Here is a 19,464-nt window from a genome sequence, read left to right as displayed (position 1 = left end):
CGGAAAGTGAGGAGGAACTAAAGAACCTTGTAATGAGGGTGAAAGACAAGAGTGCAAAAAACGGTCTGAAACTCAACATCAAAAAAACTAAGATCATGGCCACTGGTCCCATCACCTCCTGGGAAATAGAAGGGGAAGATATGGAGGCAGTGACAGATTTTACTTTCTTGGGCTCCATGATCACTGCAGATGGAGACAGCAGCCCCGAAATTAAAAGATGCCTGCTTCTTGGGAGGAAAGCAATGACAAATCTTGACAGCATCTTAAAAAGCAGAGACATCACCTTGCCAACAAAAGTCTGAATAGTCAAAGCTATGATTTTTCTTGTAGTGTTGTATGGAAGCGAGAGCTGGACCATAAAGAAAGCTGACCGCCGAAGAATTGATGCCTTTGAATTGTGGTGCTGGAGGAGACTCTTGAGAGTTCCCTGGACTGCAAAGAGAACAAACCTATCAATTCTAAAGGAAATCAACCCCGAGTGCTCATTGGAAGGACAGATCCTGAAGCTGAGGCTCCAGTACTTTGGCCATCTCATGAGAAGAGAAGACTCCTTGGAAAAGACTTTGATGTTGGGAAAGTGTGAAGGCAAGAGGAGAAGGGGACGACCGAGGATGAGATGGTTGGACAGTGTCATCGAAGCAACCAACATGAATTTGACACAACTCCGGGAGGCGGTGGAAGATAGGAGGGCCTGGCGTGCTCTGGTCCATGGGGTCACAAAGAGTCGGACACGACTAAATGACTGAACAAACAAAAAGAAACCTGTTTGTACATATTTTTTTACTTCACATTCTTTTAGCTTTTGGCATTTTAAAAAATATATGCATGGAGTTTGTGCATATTTATTTTACTCCAAGATCTGCTACAAGCCTTGAGAATGTTTTGCTTTGCAAAAACAAAGCAAGGTGTGCTTTGCTTTGCAATGAGTCTCAGGAGACTCCAATCACAGGATATTCTTTTCTATTCCCAAGCATATTGGATCAAATAAACGGCAACAAGTGACAGTCCACTCACAAAAGTCAGTTAGAAAAAAGCCATTTTCAATCTGTATTAATTTTCGCTGTCTGTCAACTGACCGCATACCATTGGGACATTACAGAACACTTTTCATTCCCACGTGTGATCAGTTTGGGTCTCAGATATCTTTGGTAGACCAGTTACAAGTTACGAAGGCCCATTTTTGTGTCTGTGTGGCCACATATACTAAGACATTAATTCTTGAGGGCTTTTCAGAAGAGTCTCTTCCATGCATATATTCAATCTACAGAGAGGCGACTTTTCATGCATGGATGGAGATACGAAGTCACACTTTCTCACTTTAGCCTTGATGTTTTTGTAAACTTCAACTTTGCTCACTGATGTGCAAAGGGTGTGTGTAAGCCTTCTGTGAACAGATTGTTCCCCTGAGTGTGTGTGTGTGTGTGGAGGGGAGGTCTAGCTAGAATTACACATCGAAATTGGAACCAAATTCGTTCCTTGTTTCATCTATTCAATATAGGCATGGAGATATTTATGAAATATACTTTTGTGATCATAAAATTAGAAAAAAATAGTGTGGCATGCTTACTTGGAACTATGTCTCATGGATTTAACACAACTTGTTTCTGTTGAATAGCACAGTATTTTAGATAGAGGTTGGGACTTTGATTCTAAACTGTGCTTCCTTGACAGGAGATGGACTCGATGATCCATATGGTCCCTTCCAGTTCTGCAGTTCTGAGGTGATGATAACAATGATGAGTTTCTCGGAATTATGCTGTTATTTAGTGTAACTGCCAAAATTCAGAATTTTGCAATACTTCCCCATCTGCAAGAAATTGTGCTTTTTAGAGATAACTAGAGGTACTCAAATAGTTAACTGAAGTATAACTGAAGGTTTGTTGTTCTATCACAGGAATCATATTTAGCTGGTCACCTGCTGAAGGTAATTTTCCTTGGATCACTATGAGTGGCACTGGGCCTATTGCCACATCAGAGATTTTAACTCCTCCAGTAATTGCTGAAACCCAAGAGTAGTATTCAATTCTGATTTAATGAGAGAGTAGGGACTCAAAATTTGTAGAGAGCTCTGTTTCATTTCTGAAGTAGGAAGACAAGCAAGAATATCCTGCTCCTTTAAAATGCCTTTCATCTGAGATTCCCTGTGCACTTGATTTATAATTATTCAAATTTCTTCACATGTCTTACAGTGCTCATTACAGGAAAGGACAAACTGAAGAACACAGACTTGCCTTAAGTCACATGAATCAGAGAACCAAACTGGGAATGTGACAAAATAACTTCAGCTAACAGAAACCTCTCTCCCTATATAATTGCCAGCTAATCAGTTTTATGATATACTTCATGTCCATCAAAGACAAGCTCCTTGTTAACATTTGATGAAAAAATGCTATGAATATCCATGAATACCAGGAAAATCCATGCACTTAATCTGAGTTCAGTATCCTGAAGTTACTGGTGTAGGTTCTGGATCAAATATTTTAAAGCTGTATCTGTTTATCAAGATGTCAGAATATAGAAACATGTAGCTTCCATATTTTTCTTATTTGCCTACTTCAGGTCACACATGTTGTTGTGACTTCAGGACAAGAAGACAATCATAAAGGCCATTACATATGTTTTCAGTCATACAATTTCAATACAATGGTGCCTCACATGACAACGATAATCGGTTCTGTCAAAATCGCTGTACAGTGAAATCGTTGTCATGCGAAAAAAAACCCTATTGAAATGCATTGAAAACCAGTTAGTGTGTTCCAATGAGGAAATACCTCATCATCCAGCGAAGATTGCCCATAACCACTGATCAGCTGTTTAAAATCGCTGTCTTCCAAAGCTTCTGTCCGGAAAACAGCCATTTTGCGAAGGGAGGGAAGCCATTTTGCGGAGCCAGAAGAAACATCGTTTTGCGAACAAATGGTTCGCAAAGCAGGGACCTAATCAACATAAAGAGAAAAAACTCATAGGAGCCATCGTTTTGTGATCGCAATAGCGATCACAAAAAAGTCATCATCAAGCGATTTTGTCATCATGCGGGGTCGTCGTCATGCGGGGCACCACTGTATTAGAAAAGATCCAAAATCAAACTTATAGCTATAGCCTGTTATGTATCATCAGGTCACATTCAACATACAGTGACCATAACTGCATTCTTCACAGTCGATCAGTTTTACCAGTTCCATCCTCCACCCAGTGAGTTTCCCCAGCCAACCAGGAATTCAAACCCAGGTTTCCTGAGGCCTAAGCCATCATTCTATCCACTATACCACACTAGGTGGTAGGCAAAGTGGAACCATGTGACTTCATTAGATCTCTCAGTGCTCTTTCTACAAATCTTGCCACCCAATTCCCCCACCAAAAAATATTTTGAAGAAAAAAAAGCAATCTATTACAGTGGACCCTTGACTTACAGACGGCTCGACTTACAGACTTTTTGAGTTACAGACTTCTCTGGCCGCAAAATTTAGGTTTGACTTGCAGCCTGAGATTTGACTTACAGACCAGAAAAAACCCAAAATGGAACAAAAACAGCCTGTTACGGGATTAATCGGTTTTCAATGCACTGTAGGTCAATGGAGACTTGACCTACAGACTTTTTGACTTGAGAACCACCTTCCAACACGGATTAAGTTCTCAAGTCAAGACCCCACTGTACTTAATCTTCTGGGAACTGCAATTCACCTTTTCTACAGGCTATAGGGACTTCTGTTTAATACCAAAAAATTGCAAGTTCTTCAAATCAAGGAGCAGATTTCCAGCCACTTCTGATTTTGCTCTTTAGAAGTCCCCTTCCCCTGGTTTTTGGTAGACTATACCTCTCTGGAAATTCCTGTGTACAGATAAATGGCACCTGAAGCCAATATTTTGTCCAACCCTGATCAAGTCCCATGATATGACACCACAGGGACATTGGGGATTATTCTAGAACGGACTGCAGATATCATATTCCTATCCTATCAAGAGATGCTGCTAAATTCTGGCCTGAATTTGGCAGCCCTGTTGAAGGCAGTGTCCAATGAAAATCCCAAATTTCCAGTATCAATCCCATATGTATATCAACTCTAGACTTTTCCTGGTTATTTCAAGCCTCATAATGCATGCTGGAAAGTTGTTTCATCTGCTTTCAGAACATTTAGTAGATTGGCCAGAATGTCTGTGGATTTATTTTCTTCTCGGATCTGTCACAATCTAATTAAATTGAACCCAGGAGCTCTACCCATTCCTGCTAAAACAAATTCATAATTTGAGCAAAGGATCAATGCACAAATGTGTCTGTGAGAACAAATAGTATACTTATACATTTATACTATGCCACAAAATCATCTTCACATAAATGAGGGGGTTCAGCTTGGTCATTAAATATCCAACAAGAATGCTTTATTTCATCATATATTTATTTAAAACACACTGGGACTTGTAATTCTAGCAAATAACTTTTGCAAGCTCTGCCAGAGCCCCAAAGATCAAGCAAAGTATTTGAACTGAAAGAAACCAGCACTCAGTTTATATTCTTTACACATTGTGGTCCCAACACATCAGTTGCTACTGCTGAATGACAAGGTTGAAAAACCAAACCCAAACCTTGTTTTGAAAGACTACTTTTTGCTCATCATGTTTAAAAACATATGAAATAGAGCAAGATAATTTGTTCCACTAAGAAACATCTGGTGTTTATCATCTCTCATCCACCTCTGGGCTTTGCCCCCAAAACAGATACTTGCAACCTCTGAATATTTGCTAGAAGCTCTGGGTCCGAAAAAGGAATTTTCAGGAATGGTCTCACCACTGCTTCTTCCAGACATCCAGGATTACTTCATCTTTCCACAAATTGTTGTTTATTAGATTGATGCAATCAATCTTTCAAAACAGATGTTGTATGTTATAGATGCTATTGGACAGATATGTTGAACTACGGTATCCATTGTGCTCTACTCTTCCCTGTATCCTGTCACTAGCCTTAGATTCCAGTAACTGACTCTGTATATGGAAGAGCAGAGAATGATGGGTAGATTTCATTAATCCAGGAAACTGGGTGATAGTTTTGTGCCACTTTAAAGCCTAACACATGTTATTTATTATATGCTTTTGTGGACTGCAGCAGATAGTATTCCACTTTGTAAGATACACCTGAAGAAGTTTACAGTAGTCATCTAACATGTACATGAAATAAAACATGTTAGTCATTAAGGTGCAACAGGATTCTTCTTCTTCTTCTTCTTCTTCTTCTTCTTCTTCTTCTTCTTCTTCTTCTTCTTCTTCTTCTTCTTCTTCTTCTTCTTCTTTTCTCTCTCTCTCTCTCTCTCTTGTTCTCTCCCCCCCCCCCTCTTTTTTTCCTGCAACAAATACAGTTAAGGAAAATCCTGCATTTTTTCTTAGAACAACATGACCTCCTGATCAGGACATCTGCTGTTGTTTAACTATAACTGTTCTTACTTTTATATGCATTATTATCTGCAGTAACTCATCATTATATAATAAATTGGCTGAAATCATGCTGTGTAACTCACATGGGCGGAAGGGTAATGACAGCACTGGCAGGTGGCAATTTCTCCTCTAGTCTGTGACTCTCATAGCTTCCACATGATGAACAGGATGGATCCCAAGGGAGTCAGAAAAGGAATGGGGCAGAAATAGGAAGTTTGTACAAAATTTGCCCTCTGCTGGTGAAGCCATTATCCTTCCACATGCATGAATTACATGACAGGATTTCAGCCAGTATTTTAAAAGTCTCTGTTAAGCTGCTTGGAGAATCCAAAACTGAAAGGTTGGATCAAAATATTCTAATAAAAGAATGAACAAATTCTACAGACCTTCTTTATGAGGGGCTAACATTAAAACTATAATGGAAAAGATCTACATAGTGAAGCAAGTACAGTATATATTAAACAGAATGGCTGGAAAAGTGAAACAGGAAGAGAGTTCTGGTACCATCAGATGCTGATGGCTGTAGTGAAAGATTAACATTCTGGAGTTTTAGGGAAGGGGCCTTAAAAGCAAAGTTTGCCTTAAGTTCAAACAGATGAGGGAGTGGGGAAGGGGGGAATACACACAGTTAATTGAGCAATGAATAAAGAATGATTTCAACACCATTCTTTTACAAAAGAAATAAAAATGGGCCATAAGCAAACTTGAAAGAAAAGAAATAAGCATTTAGAAGAAACAAAGATGGTATCCTGGAAGGATAGCATCTGCTCCAAGCCATCTACAGAACTCCTGTGAAATTTATTGTGACAGCACGTCGGTTCGAGAAAATTAGAATTGTAAGGAATAATTGGCAATAAAGGATCATTTTAGCAATAATTGGCAATCAACAGATGAAATTCATAGCTTGAGGTTGTTCAGGCTGCAAATTATTGCAGTTTCATCTAGAACAGTACTTATAAGGCAATGATTTCTTTTAATGTGTTTCATTAACCCGTGTGATGATCTTTGTATTCTTCAAAAACACACACACCCTTTTATGAATGTGGGATGTTGTGTTTCTCTATCCACAATTCAAAACTCCAGGAAATGGCTTGATATTGTTGCACAATGTCAACGCTGCGTTGCCACCAGGAAAAAGGATCCCAAGCTGATAGTGAGCACAAAAGGGTCTCCTGTAGACCATCTCGACTGCTAATATGGGTGTTGTCAACATTCAGGCTATACTTTGGTATGTAAAGTTTGATATCCTTTTTCCTGCTGGCAATGTGAGCATGATATTCTGCAGTAATATCAGGGCTATGCCTGGCATTTTGAATTATGAATACAGAAGCACAATGTCCCAGAAAGGGTTAAAAATTGAACCTCCTAGCTTTTTAAGACAGAAGTTTAAGTATACATAAACCACACACAAATTCCAACAGCAACTTTGCTCATATAGAATTACCCAGTGCTAAGATCCCAGAGGATGAGTACATGATCTGCACCATGGTACCTGTAAGAGGACAGAAGCAAGAATAGTTGGGATGTGGCTGTAGTCCCTCTGTGCTGAACTTAATGAAATGGTGAAGGAAAGGTGTGAATAGTTGCAACACACTCAATGGAAAAAAAACATTTACACTCTTTAACCTCTGTGCCCATGCCACAGATTGCAGATTAGAAAGCTATCTTCCAATTTCCAGACCTTGCTTCACAAACATGTTGCCTTTCAGCATTTACAAGGGGAAATGAGAACCTACTTAATAAAGAGCCAACTGCAAATATTCTAGGGATGGCAAAGTGTGAGACTGCTAAAAAATGGGAAAACGCCCAAGAGCTTTCATTAGATATTTTTAATAGGATATGGCAAAGGCTCCTGCTAGAAAAATTGACCAATAAGATCAAAATATATAGAGGAGAAATAAAGAACAGTCATTCTTTTAAAACTTGGAAACCTTTATTAAAATACATTAATTAACTAAATGAGTAGTCACATGATTTAGGAAATAATCGAGATTGCTCAGATTGTTGGTCGGTAACTTTCTAGGATGGAATGGGGATTCGAGATTAAGTGTAATTTTGTTAAATGGTGTAGATACCTGGTGTTTAGAATGTTAAAATATTTAGTAAGATGAATAGTTAATTGTATTATCTGTTTGTAATGTGTTGATTGTTTAAAATAAAGTTTTGTTAAGAAAAAAAACATGCCTGCATGTTTTTCAAAAAATGTTCTCTTACATCTTGAAATAAAAGGGGGTGGGGGTGGGAGTTAGCAAAGATTGTCACTTGAAACCAATGTCAAAATCATCCATACTATGTAAAACACAGTGAAATAAGTTGGAGTGTGTGTACGTCTGAAATGTGGTTGGAGTGTGTGTACGTCTGAAATGTGGTGTTGAAGATGAGCCTTACGGATACTGCAGACCACCAGAAAGACAAATAAGTGGATGCTCAATTAAGTAGAGTCTGAAATCTCACTAAAGCAGAAATGAGAAAATGGAGGTTATCCTACAGTATGTTGCAAATATAAAATGAGAATACCAAAGAGAATGGAAAAGACAATATTGCTAGGAAAAGTGGTGTGGGAGGGGCAGTAAGAAAAAGGGAAGGGCTAACATGAGATGGATTGATTTGAGAACAAAAGAATACACAGCTGTTACTTGGCAAGATCTGAGCAGATTTAACTGGAAAAGAAAATATTGCTAGGAAAGAGGGGGCAGTATTTATTCATTCATTCAAAATATTTCTAACCCACCTTTCTCCTTAAAAAGGATCCAAGGTGGTTTACAACAATTAAAAAACAGTACAGTGATGCCTTGCAAGATGAATGCCTTGCACAACAAAAACCTCACAAAACGAAAGCATTTTGCAATTTTTTTTGTGACTCGCAAGACAATTTTTTCTATGGTCGTGCTTTGCAAGACAAATAGGAACACATTAATTAAATTTCAACACATTCCTATGGGAAACCGCACTTTGCAAGGTGAAATTTTCGCAATACGAAATGACTCACAGAACAAATTATTTTCGTCTTGCGAGGCATCACTGTATTTAAAATTAGTAACAATTATACAATTACTGCTGTCATGCAGTAATAATACTAGTACCCTGGTACTGTATTTTTTGACCTAAAGATGTCATGTTCTCATTTTATGTGATAAATCACGATCCACAAGTTGCTAGCTTGGTGATAAGAATCATGTAAAATTGATCAATGCTGGTTCAAAAACAGAAGGATATGTCCCCCCCAATAAACCATTCATTATCACAAAAATAAAGCCTTCATATGGATAGTGATAATAACCTGCCATCAGGTTGATTCACACCTATAGCAATCATTTTCATGGTTTCCCAGGTATAAATTAGTCAAAAACGGTTTGCTGCTCCCTTCTGGAACTGCTCTGGGACTCTGCAGCTTGCTCAAGGCTACACTGACTGGCTCTTCTCCTAGAAGGCACAGTAGGAAATCACACTCCCAATCTCATTGAGCTATCCAAGTATCTCTAACTAAAATTCATACTTGGTGCAGTAGTTATTAAAACTGATTTAAAAAAGTAGTATGTTTATTAAAACTGTTCAAAGATACAATCAATATAACCCAGAGAAAGTTGGTTTAAATTGTCTCCTTATATTCACTGGCCCAATTCCCACTGCTAGGCCCAGTTAGAGCCACTGAATCAGCTGTAGGAAGTAAAAATTTACCATTGATTTAATGGGTTGACTGTATTTGGGGTGGGCAAGTGGATTTAGGCCACTGTGATTTAGTTTTTCTGCCTTGTTTAAAGGGGTTATGGAAGAAAACAAAAATCTCAAACTACTTCTTTCTTCAGTTATACAACCTAACAGAGCAATCCTACAGCATGCGCAGAAATCACTCCGCTGCTTTCAGTGGGCCTAATGCATGAACAACTATCACCATCATATCCTTCTAGGAAGATCCACACTGAATGCCAACCATGGCAGGTTAAATATCTATATGAAAGCCAGAAATATCTGTTACGAAGGTTGAATGCTTATCATCCCCAATGTAGGTAAGCTCTTTTAAGACTGCAATCTGTACATTGCATATGATTAGTCATACAGTACTTTCACATGATTTGCCACTTCACCACTTCTCACATAAAGGACTTCCATACACTTTTTGATGTTCTCACTATGACATTAGTCCCACTGGACATATGATACCCTTCTTTCATTTAATGAATTGTCTGCAACATAGATCTGTAATGAGAGCTAGCAATGGTTAATCAGGAATTGGCATTTACATCCTTAAACATTTAGTGTTGCTCGAAAATCTTTCTGATAGCAAACCACAGGTCTTCATTCTCACGTATCTCAGGCAGCATTTAAACCACTGCCGGTTACAGCTCATATTATTTTTAATCTTGGCTTTAAATTATTCAGGACTGAAATGGATGTCTCCATTACAATTTGGTCAAGAAAAAAATTGCTGATGATTACAAGATATGCAATGTGACGCATCATTAGTCTTTCAATGCAGAAAATGCATACATTTTTTAATACAACATGTGGTATTTAATTAACAAAATTAGATAAGGCAAAATGTGGAATGAATTTTTATTATGGCTGAGATTTTTTCTAGCGATACGGCACTGACATGAAAAAGCTAATACAACGGCTGCACACAAACTCATTTACTTGGTTGGGAGGGAAATAGATTGAAATGTTCAACATTTTCCCCCTCCCTCCCAACCTGAAGGTTATATCTCTAATATTATTAAAATCACAGTGCTATTATCTTTCAGCTCATTCTCTCTGAATACCTATAAAATCGTAGACATTAAAATAAAAATTACTCATTGTGGCCCAAAACCATTTATTACCAATGGCCCTTAAGGGTAAGACATTAAAAAGTTGAAGTCAATTTTAGCCAATGTGGTAGATATAATTTATCACCTATCATTTCAGGGCTTTCTTGTTTCATTACATATTGGATTGGCAATCACCAGATTTTGTATAATTCAAATGGAAACAGTACAGCAGCACTTATTCAAATTATTCAAACCCCTGTGTTTTCCTAGAGAGAATTTGCTACATAATTCCTGGTGTTCCTTCTCTTCTCTTTTTTTTTAAATAAAGAAACTTCAACAATAGCTATGCATTTTTGAAACAAGTAAACTAGAATGCAAGTACTTCACTTGATTTTCACCATACTCACCCTGTTCTATTATTTACACATCAATAATTAGTCAGGCATAACTGGGGTTAATTTGGGCGGCAAGCATATCTTGCTCAAAAAAGTCCTGAATGGTTTGACGTTTAAAAGCTGCCATCTTGAAACACAGAATGGCTGCTTGCTCTCAAACTCCACCACCTTTTGGAGTATTGCGCCTTTGCATCCTGAGGCTGACAAAAATATACTTTTGGAAGATGACAGACATTTAACTCTTTAAGATAGGTTCAAGGCCTTTCAAGACATTTCTCTGAAGGAAGCAGCAGCAAAGGAAGGAAGCTACACTACTCAAACACTGATCTTTCCATGCCTCTGAAGAGCCCTGGGGTTTTTTGGAAAGGGTGCTGGGCACCTCCTTCACCTCAGGTTGATGACCTTCAACACACTCTCAGACCCAGCTTTTGATTTTGCCATCACCAGTCTTCACCTCCTTACTGTTTTGGTTCGGGGGACAGAGAAACTGGGAAAACTCTCACACAAACATCAGTTTCTATTTCCAGTGTACCATGATTTGAGGAAAAATGGTCTCCTCTTCCTTTGACAAAGAAAGGCGGGATATAAATATAAGAATAAGAGAAGTCTGAGTACAGTTGAGTCAAGTACTGTACTACACTGCACATCCTATGGACAGAGGTGGCACTATCACCACTGCCTGGGGCTGCAACTATTTTAGTCAAGCTGTCATGAGACAGGGACACAGCTCTAAAGCCATGCACTCAAGATGTATAGATGTCAACACCAAGAATTAATCTCCATAAATAGATTGGCATCAGATTAGCCAAACAAATTGCCCCAAACTGCCTTGATTTCACTAGCCCCCTTAAAATGCTCTTAAATTCATGTGTCACTTTAAAACAACACATCTCTGCAATACAGCATAGCATCTATATCTGTCTTTGAGTTTTCTATCATCCTTAAAATCACAGCTTTCCAAAGGTGGGGCCATTTTCTTTTCAGCCCTGCAGGAATCCCCTGGTTTCTTTTTCCACATTATGTTCACAAACAGGATAATGTTTCCTATTATTCTGACAATAAGAGTTTCTTCACTCATTTCTATAGACTTCTGTCCTCCACGTTTTGGGTCTTTACGTTTTTATTTATTTATTTTATTTGTTAGATTTCTATCCCGCCCATCTAGACCAAGGGTCTACTCTGGACGGTTTAAAAATTTAAAAACAATAAAACCAAAAAACATCTAAGTCCAAGATGGCGAAGTATAAGTAATTAAGATACGGCAGCTAAGATATGGCAGGAGGGAAAGCCTGCCCAAATAGCCAGGTTTTAAGTTTATTTCTCTTTTGTTTAACTCATAAAGCAGCCGCCCTGAATATTCTGTGATTGTGTACATTTTTAACTTTCAAAAAGCCACCCTCACCCCTGTTCAATAATTAGAAGACAGGATGCATTTATCTTCCTGATACTTTATCTTCTTTGTGGTAAATGCACAATTTTATCATAGCCCGCAGCAGTTCTTTTATATTTTTCATCTAATGCTAGCCAACAGGTCTTCTAAAAAAACCTTAAAGATCCAGGAGGCTTCATTACGCCTTTTCTCAACTCCCTTGTGGATCTATTAAGATCTTTTCCACTTTCTTTCATTTGATTCATGACTTGTCTTCACCTGCTTGCGGCCTCTTTTGTCAACCTTGCTCCCAACATTTTGACTTTAGTTTTCCAAATGTTTCTTTGTGACTTCTCCTTTTACAAAGGCATATTCCAGAGAATGCTATGGGCACATTTTGAAAGCTCCTTGACTCTTTTTTCAGTTCTTTTATTGAGACAACACATTTCTTAACAGGTGAGGCCCCATGTGGTTTAGTTCAGATCAATGTCTGGAGTCACCTTAACAACTGTTAATTTGTGAGTCAGTTACTTTCTTCATATAAAGTTTTCTCTTCTTCTGTTCTTTTCTTTTTATTTCACTTCATACTTTTTATTTATTTATTTTTATTTATTTATTTATTTTATTTATATCCCGCCTATCTAGTCGCGAGGACTACTCTAGGCGGCTTACAACAACGTTAAAATACAATAAAAATAAACAACCAATACAAAAACAGGTAAAAGAGAAAAAAGACAATAAAGAGATAAGAAAATCAAAAAATAGTTTTATGAGAAGGCCTGTCGAAACATCCAGGTCTTTAATAGATTCTTGAAAGTGCCCAGCGAGGGAGCTCCGCGAATGTCAGGAGGTAAGTTATTCCACAGGCGAGGAGCCACCGCCGAGAAGGCCCTATTTCTTGTTTTCTCTTTCCGGGCCTCCCTCGGGGTTAGGCTCCTCAGCCTCACCTCCTGGCTCGCCCGTGTGACCCGGGTAGAACTTGGTGGGAGTAGGCGTTTTTAAGGAGGACAGGCCCAGTGTCATCATTTGAATGCTGAACTCATTTATTTGTCATATGGAGTTATATGAAGAGATGATCTGGAAATATAACTAACCATGCTAGGCTTTATCACGACAGGTTTATATCACAACAATGGTCAGAATCCTATGAATGTTAGTATAGAGTTTGTGTAAAATGCAGTGGCTAATTGCAGCTAATTGCAGAGATGGCAGGACACATCTCAGTTGTACAACTAGGCATGTGACCAAGACATATTGCCAATTATCCACAATTAGCTGCAGCAAGTTATGAGTTATGCATATCTTTCAGGGTTCTGAACAACATACCTAAATGAAAAGGGGAAATTTAAAATTATTTAGTTGTATGTTCCACTTTTCCTTCATCAGTAGTCCTGTACAGATGTTCAGTCGGCATGTATGAGGCTAAAATGTAGTGGAATTAAGAGTGCACGGTTGAGTGTGCAAGTCCCACCCCAATGTTCCTGTGCATGTTGCCCACCCTACCTGCTCCCAACTGTGCAATAAGTAGTGAAGTCTAAAATGGGCTTCTAATGTTCACACTTCTGCATGATCAGAAATCCATGCACACACTTGGTGTTCATTGCCATGACTAATGCCTGTTCATCGAAGAAACTTAAATTAGTTGTTATACTGAAACCTCCCATTCTTCAAAGCACTCAAATCAGTCTCCCACCCCTGGTTTGATACTCACAAAATCTTGTGAAGTAGGTCACTATGAGGGAAAATAACTGATCTCAGGTCAATCCATGAGTGTTATGGCCCACTCATTAAGCACAGAGATTTAAATTTAGGCTTTCTCAGTCCTAATCTAACTACAATCAGTATACCACACAGGGTCTCAACAGCTTTCTCTTCATCTGACCTTCCTCACAGGATAATTTCAAGGATTAGCTCAAATGAAAGGAAGGATATTTTTAAACAACGGTGTTATGCACTTATTTAAGTACTTATACACTAGAATAATGGGGGACAGAATAAAGCAAGTTTAAAATCACATACTACTGGGACAATAAAGTAATATGAAGATAATCAAGTCATATGAGCTTGAATATGAGCTTGAATCCATCTTCAGGATTATATGTATGGAATTTCTTTATGTCTCTAAAAGAAATACAGCTGTTTATGTGGTAGGAAAGTATTATTTATTTATTTGCAAAAGTAAATTAGATATGTATTTGTCTGAAGTCAAATGAGAATTACAGTGGTGCCTCGCAAGACGATTTTAATTCATTCCGCGAAAATCATCGTCTTGTGAAAAAATTGTCTTGCGAGGTTCCCTATTCATTGGTCTAAAAAAAAAGTCTTCTGAAGCCTCGGTCTCAAAAAAAGAGTCTTGCGAAGCATCGGTCTTTTAAAAAAATGTCTTGCGAAGCACGGTCATAGAAAAAAAGTCTTGCGAGGCACCATAGTGATTGCAAAAAACCAATTGTCTTGCGGGTTTTTCATCCAACGAGGCAATCGTCTAGTGAGGCACCACAGTACATGCATGGAAGTTGTGAAAGCTGTTGTTGATAGCTGGCAAGGAGCCTTTCACCTGCTGATCATGTGCCTGGTCACACGTCTGGTCACATGACTGGCACACACCAGGCATCTCACAAAATAAATGTGGCTGTCACAGAAAGAAGACAGCAAACGTTTCTTGAATAGTTCAATATAATCTATAGAGTGAGATAAACTGGCATATGAGGAAATCTCGAGTTTCCACTAATGTTGGCTCCAGCTGATGCAGAACAGAAGAAAAGAAAACCAAAACTACAAGGTAAAAGTTAAGTTAAAGAATTAAGAGGAACACACATGAGAGAGGAACAAAGCAAGGCTATCTTCTTAAATTAAGCCAAGAGAATCCTACACTTTGTCTCGCTTTAACTTGAAAAAAATCTGACAGTGTCAAACTCATTCTTCATTTTCTCAGAATATTTAAGAAATCTTCTGAAAGAAGTACTTAGCAATTTCCTTCTAATACATCACATATCATATTCATATTAGAGCCAGATTAGGATTTAGAGTGCCATTGGTGTTAATTGACTTTGTCTAAATAAATATCACACCCTGCTCTGCTCCATGCTCTCCTTCTCCTATAATCCGGTTTTATATGAAGAATTTTCTAATTTTCCTAAATTAATTTCTGAACACTGCTTATGCAATTTACTATAATTTCCATTTACCATAATACTTTCTGTATAGATTAAGGATGCGCAACAGTGCACACCTATGTTGCGTTCTTACACAGAGTGATATATACTGAACATATGAAACCAGGAATACCATGTCTATAGGACATGCCTCACAATCAACTTGCAAATTGCCCATAAAGGATCTGTAAATGCCTAAAGGCTTTCACATAATCAGAATCTCTGTGAACTCAAGGTTCTCAGTCATATGGAATATCTGCTGAAGATGAAGAGACTGTGTGTGTGGTCTTGGACAGGGCTTTTCTTCATCCATTAGGTCAATTCATGTTGTATGTTCCAGTGCTTTGGAAAGCTAGGTTGGTAGGTACACAGCACAGGGTTTTCTTAGTAGCAGCATCTTGATTTTAGAACCATTTCCAAAATGAAGCTAGGCTGGCTTCTTTCTTGATAAGGTCACTGAACTCTGTGATGCTCCCTATAGCCTTTGGTGTATAACAACGGTTTTAAAGCCAACTTTTACATTGTTCTTTGTCAACAGATTGAGGGATTGTGGATTCTGGTGCTCTTCTGCAAAATTCAGACATTGTAGTCGGTACCTGGAAGGAGCTGGCTGAGCAAGGGTGGGGGCGTAATGCTCACCAATAATTGGAAGGGAGAAACACCTCCAGCTCATCGGTATGGCAGTGATTTTCAAGGCCAAGCTGGCTCATTCTGTGCTACTGAGCTAATTGGAAAGAGAGTTTCAGCTGAGTGAGAGGAGGAGGAAGAAATTGCTCTTGTCTTCAGGATTTTTTGAGGAAACTTGTCTTCAGGATTTTTGAGGAAACTAATTGTAAGACCCTATGGAATAGTGGAGAAGCTGAAGTTTAAGGTATAAAAATGGGGACAAAAGTTACTTTAGTTGACTTAATCATCTCTCGGGAGGGATGCTATGTTCATTTGATGCCCTGGGGAACTACTTTGTGTATGCTTTGAGACCATGGTGAAGCTATGCTAGGATGTAAGTACGTGATTAGTTTTAGCTAGCTTTTTTGTGTGTGCTTGCTCTGTATTTCTCCTGCTTCAAGCTTTTAATTGATTATTTGCTCCAAAACATATTTGACTGTCTCTGCAACAATTGAAACTGTTGGATTTTTTTTAATTTTGCTCTTCCTGACTTTTTCACCATCTTTAATAAAATATAGTTACTTCATACAGTTGTTTGAGTTGCTGGATTAAGAGGGTTTGCAGTACTTAAAATCATGCCTTGCCTTCACCATCTACTAGGAGCCTGTACGTTTTGTGAGTGTGATGGCATTTAGAGATGGGGATATTCGTATACAAATATGAATATTCCCATGCAGCTGGACTTAATGAGGGTCTGGCCCCTGGGGTGGACTGTCCACTTGCGCATCTGGCAGCAGTGGCGGCCTTGCTTATCCTTCCAACCACTCCTGGAGTGTTGCTCTCTTCCCGCTTGGCTGGCCACTTGGCAGCCATGCATGGAGACTCTTCTTCCCTACACCTACCTGGAATGGCTAGCCGAGCTGGAAGAGACTGGTGCTCCAGGAGTGATTGGAAGGATCAGCAAGGCTGCCGCAGCAGCCAGACGCGTGAGTGGACGGTCCGGCCCCAGAGGCTGGAGCATTAGTAAATCCAGCTGCACGGGGATTTTCATATCTGTATATGAATACCCCCATCTCTAGTGGCATTTCCACTTGCAGGGCTGGCATAATAGTCAGAGCACTTAAACCTGTAGATTTTGGGTAACTCCCTGGAAACACTCCAGAGTTGGGTAAGACTAAAGTTTTGGTCGGGTGCCAAGCAGGTAAATTGCCCCAGCCATCTGTACATTTGGCCCTCCTGGTTCCACCCACACCAGGACAACAAAGGTAGTGTATCTGAGTGATTAGAGTGGGCCTCCCTGAACCTGGTGATCCTTGACCTGTTCTTACAAAATGTGAGTGTTTAAAACTGGTTTTAATTACCTCCTCCTCCTCCTTCATTATATTATTATTATTATTATTATTATTATTATTATTATTATTATTATTATTATTATTATTATTATTATTATTATTATTATTATTATTATTATTATTATTACTACTACTACTACTACTACTACTACTACTACTACTACTACTACTACTACTACTACTACTACAGTGGTGCCTCACTTGACGAGGATAAATCGTTCCAGGAAAATCGTGGTAGAGCAAAATCCTCGTCAAGCGAAATAAAAAAGCCCATTGAAATGCATTGAAAACCAGTTGAAATGCATTGAAAACCTCAGCGTCCAGCGAAGATCCTCCATAGGGCGGCCATTTTCCGATGCCTGTGCAGCGAAAAATCCATCCTGACCACAGCAGGGAGCCATTTTAAACAGCCGGTGGCCATTTTGAAAACCTGACAATCAGCTGTTTTGATCGTCATAATGCGAAGAATTGGTTCCCGAAGCAGGGAACCGATCGTCGTAAAGCGGATTTTGCTCATTAAAACATCGTTTTGCGATCACAATAGCAATAGCAAAAACACAGTTGTGAAGCGGATTCGTCGTCAAGTGAGGTAATTAAGCGATGATGATGATGATGATGATGATGATGATGATGATGATGATGATGATGATGATGATGGTTGTTGTTGTTGTTGTTGTTATTGTTACCACCTTTTTGTTTCTGTGCATTGTTTTGAGAAAACATATCGGCCGAGTAGAAGAAATAAATAATGATAAATAATGATGGCAGGTGACTGAACAGTGCTCTGCACTTGATTAAAACTATGTAAAAATAAATCTTAACATGAGCCCATCTAAGATGGACATATAGACAGACATAAGGCAATCTGTTCCATCCTGTTTCTGCACTGGAGGCTCTAGTTATTCCCAACAGTCAGCTTTTCCCCATAAAATATATTGGGGAGGGATATCCCTTTTGGCCTCATAGTCAGCACATGCAGCTGTTGCAGCACTTGCATTTTTGGAGTACCTGTCACATTAATCTAATTTTTAAAATGTGTTGAAGTGCAGATTCCAAATAACTACTTTCTGATCCAGAGATTAGCCCAGGAATATGGATAAGAAAGTTCTGTTCAGGACACAGACTCAACACATTCATCAAAGTGCCTATTCAAATAAAATCGTATGTATGGTGTGTTTTGGGCAAGACAAATTCATGCTTTCTCCCCACAGCTAATTTTTCTCCCTTCTCCTTAACTTCCAAAGATACAAACTGGGTTTGGCAAGACATCTATAATATCTTGAGACTAACAAATTGCTAAAACATTGGTGCCATGTTGTACAGTGGGGTCTTGACTTGCGAACGGTTTGACTTGCGAACTTTTTGAGTTACGTACTTCTCCGTCCGCAAAAAATCCATTTTGACTTGCGAATGGAGAATTGACGTACGAACCAAAAAGTGGGGGAAAAAAGGGGTGGGAGAGGCGGGGAAACTGCTGTCGTTCGTCCATTGGCCAGGGCAGTGCCTGCTGCTCCTGTGGCTGCGGTTGTTCCTGTCTGTGCCCTGGCTGGTTGTGCCACTGCGTTTGCAGGCGGCTGCCTCCGGGGGGGCAACTCGGAGCCCGGGCAGGGAAGCTGGTACACACCGCTGCCGCATGGTCCTCCACGGCTCCCACTGCCACCGCCGCCAGCATGCCGACTATCAAGCGGGAGCTGCTTGGCCCGTCCCCTGCCCTGAGCTCTGTGGAGCTCGGTGCAAAAAACTGGGAAGATCGGGGCGGAGGGAGGGCGTGGAGGAGCAGCAACAGCCCCCTCTGTGGAGCATGGTGCAACGGCTGCCAAAGGCAACCTCTCCCTCCCTGGATTGCTCGGTTGTTTCTTTGCTGGCTGGTGCGCGTGCGCCCACCTGCTCAGAGGATTCCCCTTGGTGGCCGCTGCCGCTGCCCATCACCACCACCCGCACCCACGCACCTATCTGGACTTACACACCGCAAACCCCCAGGCCCCCCACTCCCACCTGCACCCTCTCCCGGAGGACGCCCAACGAGTTCCAGTTTGTCAGCGGCCGGGAGACCGCCAAGGACTGGAAGAGGAGCATCCGGCACAAAGGTATGGAGGCGGAGGCGGCGGCGGTGGCGGGGGTGCAGATAACGGATCAAATGGTTTTCAATGCATTCCTATGGGAATGCAGATTTTGACCTGCAAACTTTTTGACTTGCGAACCGCCTTCCAATACGGATTAAGTTTGCAAGTCAAGACCCCACTTTAATTTAGATAGAATGGAACTCTGAAATTTAGGCAGAAAATGGAATATGGAGAATTTCTTTCTTAAGAATACAACATCCCATGTGCCATATTCTAAACTGAATTGCTCTCTCCATCACACACACACACTTAAAAAAAAACTAATATGCAACGTATTTCTAAATATTTATGACAG

General features: G+C 39.7%; 1 protein-coding gene and 1 long non-coding RNA gene across 5 annotated transcripts in view; both read right to left on the bottom strand.

Moving 5' to 3' along the window:
• Positions 1-12,524, bottom strand: part of LOC144589385 (uncharacterized) — a 28,528-nt gene extending 16,004 nt beyond the window's left edge. Inside the window, exon 1 of the long non-coding RNA XR_013545465.1 lies at positions 763-12,524. This is a non-coding gene — a long non-coding RNA (uncharacterized LOC144589385). The remainder of the gene's footprint in view (positions 1-762) is intronic.
• Positions 1-19,464, bottom strand: part of GALNTL6 (polypeptide N-acetylgalactosaminyltransferase like 6) — a 640,150-nt gene that overhangs the window by 538,460 nt on the left and 82,226 nt on the right. The window lies entirely within an intron of this gene.

Source organism: Pogona vitticeps, chromosome 5 (assembly GCF_051106095.1).
Source record: "Pogona vitticeps strain Pit_001003342236 chromosome 5, PviZW2.1, whole genome shotgun sequence".
Classification (NCBI taxonomy): domain Eukaryota; kingdom Metazoa; phylum Chordata; class Lepidosauria; order Squamata; family Agamidae; genus Pogona; species Pogona vitticeps.
This window is presented reverse-complemented; position numbering and strand designations above follow the sequence as displayed.